Genomic DNA, 6,150 nt, shown 5'->3' with positions numbered 1-6,150 from the left:
TCTGGGACTTTTGTCTTTTAATCTTCAATGATTTCTTTCTATTTCCTATTATTCATATCAATTTTTTATTGAATATCAAAATGTATGAAAAATAGCAGAAGCTCCAGATGATGTTATTTTCTTCTGAAAGATGTTGCTTACCTCTGGAAGGCAGACAAAGTATTGGCACGTCACCTGTGTTCAGTGGCATCAGATCTATTTCTGGTTTCCCTACTTACAAGTTGTGTCTTTTAAGAATTTCAACAAAAACTTAGAGTTTTATCAGGGCCCCTTCTTCTTTGTGTGTTCTCAACTCATTTTTTTTTTCTTTTTTCTCTCTAGCATTTCCAGAAATCAAAGTTTCTGCTTAGATTTTACCTTCTCAAAAATTTCTTTCTTCTTTGTTTCTCAGTACTGAGCTCCACGCAAACACAACCTATGGGACAGAAAATACCTCAAGAGCACAGAATGTCCAGGTCATGTCAATGCATTCCCTTCTCTATAGGATTTTCATAGTGTGAGAATTAGGCCTTGATAAGGAAGCATGGCGTCCTTGTTTTTTCCCTGATGACTTCTAATAGTTGTTATTTTATCCAGCTTCCATAGTTGCTTTCAGTGGGAGACTTGTTTGACACCAACTACTCCATCCATCAGTCAAAAGTGGAAGTACTCTTGTGTTCTGGCTTCTAATTGATTCAACATTACATACCCATTAAAAGCTCAAGATGAAAAATGTGAAATATTTTGTGTCATTTTTATGAATGTTTTTATTTTTCTGCCTTCACATTTTTGAAGTATGATTGCCTAATGCAAAATGGGCCAATCTTAAATGTGTAGTTCAATTAGCGTTGACATGTGTATACCCATGTAACTGTGTCATTTAAGTTTTAAATGCATTTTCTTTATATCACCTAGCTTCATCAACACTAAAACAGCTTGGGCATGATAGTCAAGACTCATAAATCAAACAAATTTTCATAATTTGTAATTTAACAAGGTTTATTTAAGCGACTGTGTGAATTACCAGTGTTCCCTACACCAACACACAACCACGCCTGGCTCTTAGATGGATAAATGTCTTCTGGATTGAAGTAAATGGCTGGCTTTATTTTAAAAATTAAGTTGCTCAAGTATATTCCTTCAATAATAAATAACTCTAAGTTCGGCAATTTTATTTGAGTTATTTTTAAACCACTTTTTATTATACCAATAAATCAGTATTATTGTTCAAAGATGGAAAAATGTAGAAAGGCTTCCCCCAAATTTCTTCACCAGAAAGTCTATTCTAGGTATAACCAGTGTTTATGGTTTGGTGTATACTCTCTCTGTCATTTCATACATATACCTTTTTTGAAATAAAAAATAGTGTCATATTTTTATAAACTTTTTTCTCTTAAAAATTTACGAACAAACATCCGTCTCATGTCAACAGTTATACTTCCATACTTCCCTTTTAAATAGATGCGTGTAGTGTATTGTATGGAATTTACTTTAAAAGTACCCAATTGTTGGCACTTTGGATTATTTCTATGTATTCTCCATTAGAAACCACACTGTGTTATACATCCCCAAAGTGAAAAAAATTCTCAATCTACTAATTATTTCCTCAGGATAAATTTGTACCAGTGGAATTGCTTAGTCACTGTTTTACACATTTTAAAAGACTTTTTTCACGCAGTAAAGTTTCCCATGAGGAATCTTTGCTAATCTGCACTTCATCAGCCTCATAGGAGAGGTCTTAATTCACCCCTTACTTCACCTACAAAGGCAGAAAATATTCATCGCCCTTTTAATTTGTATTTCTTTTGTTACTATGATGGTTGGGCTTTTATCCCTTACGTTTATTCTCCCTACATGTATTTTTCTGTTTTTGGATGGCTGTTTATATATAGATTTTTCTTTGTGGACAGCTCATGATTTGCTTACTGATCCATAGTAACTGTTTATATATGTCATATACATGAAAACTGTCAGACTTTTATATATGCTACAGATTCTGTCCTGTTTGCCACTTGCCTCTGCTTACGTTTCCTGCTGCAGGGCTGTGGGCAGGGCCCCAAGCACGAGATGTCAAGCCGGAGGGTGTCAGAGAGGGCTGAGGCTGGAGAGCTAGGCACGGGCCAGGTCACCCAAGGCTGGTTGATCACTCAAAGGACCCAGGAGGTTCTATGGAAGAGGAAGGGATTTAAGAATACATAGGGAGTGTGGGTGCCTGGGAGGCTCAGTGGGCTAAGTAAGGGACTTCGGCTCAGCTCACGATCTCACAGTTTGTGAGTTTGTTCCCAGAATCAGGTTCTCTTATGATAGCTCAGAGTCTGCTTCAGATCCTCTGTGTGTCTCTCTCTCTTCCCCTCCCTGACTCATGCTCTTTTTCTCTTAAAGGTAAGGAAAATTTAAAGATATCTAGGGAGGGAAGTCTTGAGGTTTTGAGGTAAGTGAGAGGGATGGAGGTTACGAGGACAAGACTCCAGTTCCTCGGGGTTGTGGTGGGGGGTGGCGGGGAGACAGACAGTGGTGTCTTGATGTGGGGGAGGGTCACTAGGTGCAAGCATGCCTGGAAGGAATGAGATGAGCATTGGAGTTGTTGCCTCAGTGTCTGTGACACTCAGGTGTTCAGTGGCCTTTGAGGCCCCACAGCTGAATATGGTCTGTGTACACCGTGGATTGCCCACTGGGTCGAATTTAATTAAAGGGGAATTCATCATCAGCCTCCATCAAGTGTGGTCTGCTCCTCTTTGGTGCTACTTGATCTCTTGCCTGGTGCCAGCAACCTCACGACTAAATTTAATAATCTCAGTTCTGCTTCTTGAGAAGCCACAATCCCAAGGAGAATGAAGAATCCTGCAGATCACTTTCCCTTTACATCTGGTTGAGGGCCAGAACTTGCCTAGGGGCCTTATTTACTTTCCTCTCTATTCTGGGGTTTATGTGGCTAAAGGTAAATGTTCCTAGAGTTGTGCACGGATTTCCTGGTGGAATCTAACCCATGGCTCACCTGTTTTCAATTTTTAGCAACTTCTTTGACTCCAGTGAGGCACATCCTATGGACGATCTTGCAGCCTCTGGTGAATTAGTCCCTGGAGAAGGCACTGCTCTGATGGACGGTGGCATCAAACACTGTTGCCACACAGACAAGTTTGAGGCACTGCAGGTCAGGTCATCCCGGTGGGCTCGGGGTGAGAGAAACGGTCTTGTAGTTCTGGGGGGGAAACAAAGACAAGGTAGGTGTGGGATGGAAGGAGGGTGTATAAGAGTGGGATCTAAACAGAAAAGCTTGCAAGAGGTTCAGAACAAAACTTCTTAATTCTGCAGTCCTCCATATCCACAGCTATTATAAAGCTCGCATTTGGGCTCATTCTACAAGTCATTAATCATCCACTACCAGGCGTACTAGCTCGTGGTCACATTAGAGTTCTATGAGCATTTAAAACTTCTTCCTTGCATACAGAATGGCCTGACAGGAAATCTCTGGAGAGTTAGTCCATGCAGAAGAGGCTCTGCATCAGTTCTGTGCCCGAGATCCTTGGAATGCATGTGTGCATCTTCTCTCGGTTCCACTAACAGATCTAAAGATTCCGCAGCCTGCCAGGCAGCTCTGTCCTGGGTGCTGGAGAGGGGCAGGAGTTTGGGGGAGAAAGGAATGTGGTGTATCCCATAAGAAAACTTTGCATGCCTCTGATACTTCATACTACCTCTTCTTTTTCATTTATACTTAAAACACTACCAGCACCTACTTTGAGCCACACCATTCCAGGCATGGAACATTCAGAGAGAAATAAAACACAGCCCCTGCCCTAGAGAAGCCAATGGGCAAGAGGAGACCATAGACACATCAAAACTTACAGCTTGGGGTCATTGTTTCTGTACAGCTGCTTGAATAAGGTCCTATGAGGCCATGAAAAATAATGCAAGTAGCTCCATGTGTTCAGGCTACACAGACGTCTATGCAACATGGACTTTCACAAGTAAGAGGGATTTCAGCATGCACAAAGTGTGGAGGGAGGAACTGCGAGGCAGAGGGAGCGACAGTGCGTGTAGACACACGAGGGTGCCTGGATGGTGGCTAGTGCAGAGGCTGGCAAGAGGGGAAACATGGGAAGATTGCAGTTGGGGAAGAGGCTGGAGCCACAGGTGTGCACTTTCTGCTGAAGAAGGGAGAAGAAGTGCCCCTTGGGTCATCTTAGGTTGTGTGTAGCGAGGGGTCTGGAAGGCCATACAGAAGTGGACGTGACATAGATGGCTATTTCCCATCCTTTAACAGACAGTGGCAGTAGAAACTGGAGAGCTTATCCTATTAGCTTTTAATTTCATTTCATTATCGACATCAAATATTTATGCAGCCTCCGTAGGGAAGTGAGTCCCACAGTCAGTCAGGGGTAGAAGATATAGAGGTTAATCAAAAGACGCAGTCCTTGGGTCCTTATGTTTGCAATTTAAAATGGATACCCTGGGGTGGAAACGCATGAGAAGAATTAATAGTGGGACAGATACAACAGTTTTGCTAATCAAATGTTAGCTACAAGACTTTGCTGTGTTCTTTTATTTGGTTAGCACCTTAGCACAATGGCTTTTAAACACTTTTAACAATGGCCCAAAGTAAGAAATATATTTTATGCTGTGACCCATAACCCATACAAAAATTTCACCAAGTACTATTGTGATGCACTCTGATATTTTATATCCTCTTTTATTTTACTGGCTTTTAAATGCTGGTCACTGACCCTCTAAATCAATTTCATAACCCCTTGATGGATTATAACTTGCAGCTTGAAAACTGCAGCCTTCCCATGTCCGTGAAGGGGAGATTTGTGGGGAGGGGAGAGAATGAGATCACAGATTGGGTGGGGGGCACAGTAAAAGAGTAAGCATGCCTCTAGTAGGGGAAGGGGTGATACGCACAATCGTCCCAGTAAATTTATATGTCCGAAGAGGGAATGGAAGATCAAAGGGGACTGCACTAAGAAGAGAGATTTGCTTCAAATTGGAACATAATTTCTTGATATGTGATAAAGGTATGGAGTAGTATTGATGAACCTGTGTTGTATGGAACACTTGGAGATAATAATAGATATTCCTTAAAAGAAATCATTGAGTGAGGTAATAACTTTGGGAAATGCTAAAATTTATCTCCTCAATTTGGATTACCACAAAGTATATTTAAAGAGCTGAGAACATTTCCAGTAGCAAAATCATTTTATCCTTTTTTTAAAACCCAGGATTTGATTTACTACAGAACTTTTTCTGCTCCGTAGAACACCTATTACCATTTCATAGAGCAGTTTGGGAAGCTTGCATGTAGACAGACATCACTGCAGAAGACCGAGCAGAGGATATGGAGTCAAATGGGAAAAGGTTAGCGTCCACTGGAGCCTCCCTTCTTGTAAAGGTTCTAAGCAAGGTGAGCATTTTCTGTAAAGGGCCAGATAGTAAATGTTTTAGGCTTTGTAGGCCACTGTCCTCTGTTGTAATTTCTCAGCTCTGCCATTGAACTGTGAAAGCAGCCATAGCCAATACATAAGGGAGTGAATAGGTTGTGTTTCAATTCAACTACATTTATAAACACCGAAATTTGAATTTCATGTGGCTTTCCTGTGTCAGGAAATCTTCTTCTTCTTTTTATCTTTTTCCCCAATCATTTAAATATGCAAACACCATTGCCTGGCTCACCATGGATTTGGTCTGCCAGCCACCGGTCTAAATCTTCAGCGCTTGCCTCTTCGCAATTGCGAGGGAGAGTCCAAGATAGGTAGACTGTTCCCTTTCCCAGCCCCCAGCTGCAAAACTCTGCTGAAGTAGCCTTAACCCTGGGAGGAAAAAGTGCCAACATGCCTAACCCCCTAAAGATTTCTGCTGTCAGTTTTAAACTTGTTTCTCTTCCTCACACTAGTAGGAAACAGCATGGATTAGGCTGGGAAGACCTGGTCAAGGAAAAGTCTCCTTGTTTGAGGGCCCTTCATCTGTCTCCCATCCTCCAGGGGCATGCGTGTCTGGCTCCTCTTGCCCTGCACCTCCATATCTGGTGGCTGCTCTGGCCAGCAGCTACTCAGGGCTGCTCCTTCTCGATAATTTCCACCAGAGCCAGAGGAAAAATGATTTGGAGTCTCCAATCTTAAGAAAAATAAATTTCAATTCTGCATCCTACTCCACGACACTTACCCTAATATAAAAACT

The 6,150-nt window shown here is 41.7% G+C and overlaps 1 long non-coding RNA gene across 1 annotated transcript in view; it reads right to left on the bottom strand.

The window, feature by feature from the left end:
- Nucleotides 1–960: 960 nt before the first annotated feature.
- The window catches only part of LOC121028484 (uncharacterized), a 45,531-nt gene continuing 40,341 nt past the window's right edge, over nucleotides 961–6,150 (bottom strand). The window contains exons 7-8 of the long non-coding RNA XR_005789247.1: nucleotides 2,975–3,178; nucleotides 961–2,145 (exon numbers count right to left, since the gene is read on the bottom strand). This is a non-coding gene — a long non-coding RNA (uncharacterized LOC121028484). The remainder of the gene's footprint in view (nucleotides 2,146–2,974; nucleotides 3,179–6,150) is intronic.

The sequence above is a fragment of the Herpailurus yagouaroundi genome, unplaced genomic scaffold, assembly GCF_014898765.1.
Source record: "Herpailurus yagouaroundi ecotype Mexico unplaced genomic scaffold, PumYag 100, whole genome shotgun sequence".
NCBI lineage: Eukaryota > Metazoa > Chordata > Mammalia > Carnivora > Felidae > Herpailurus > Herpailurus yagouaroundi.
This window is presented reverse-complemented; position numbering and strand designations above follow the sequence as displayed.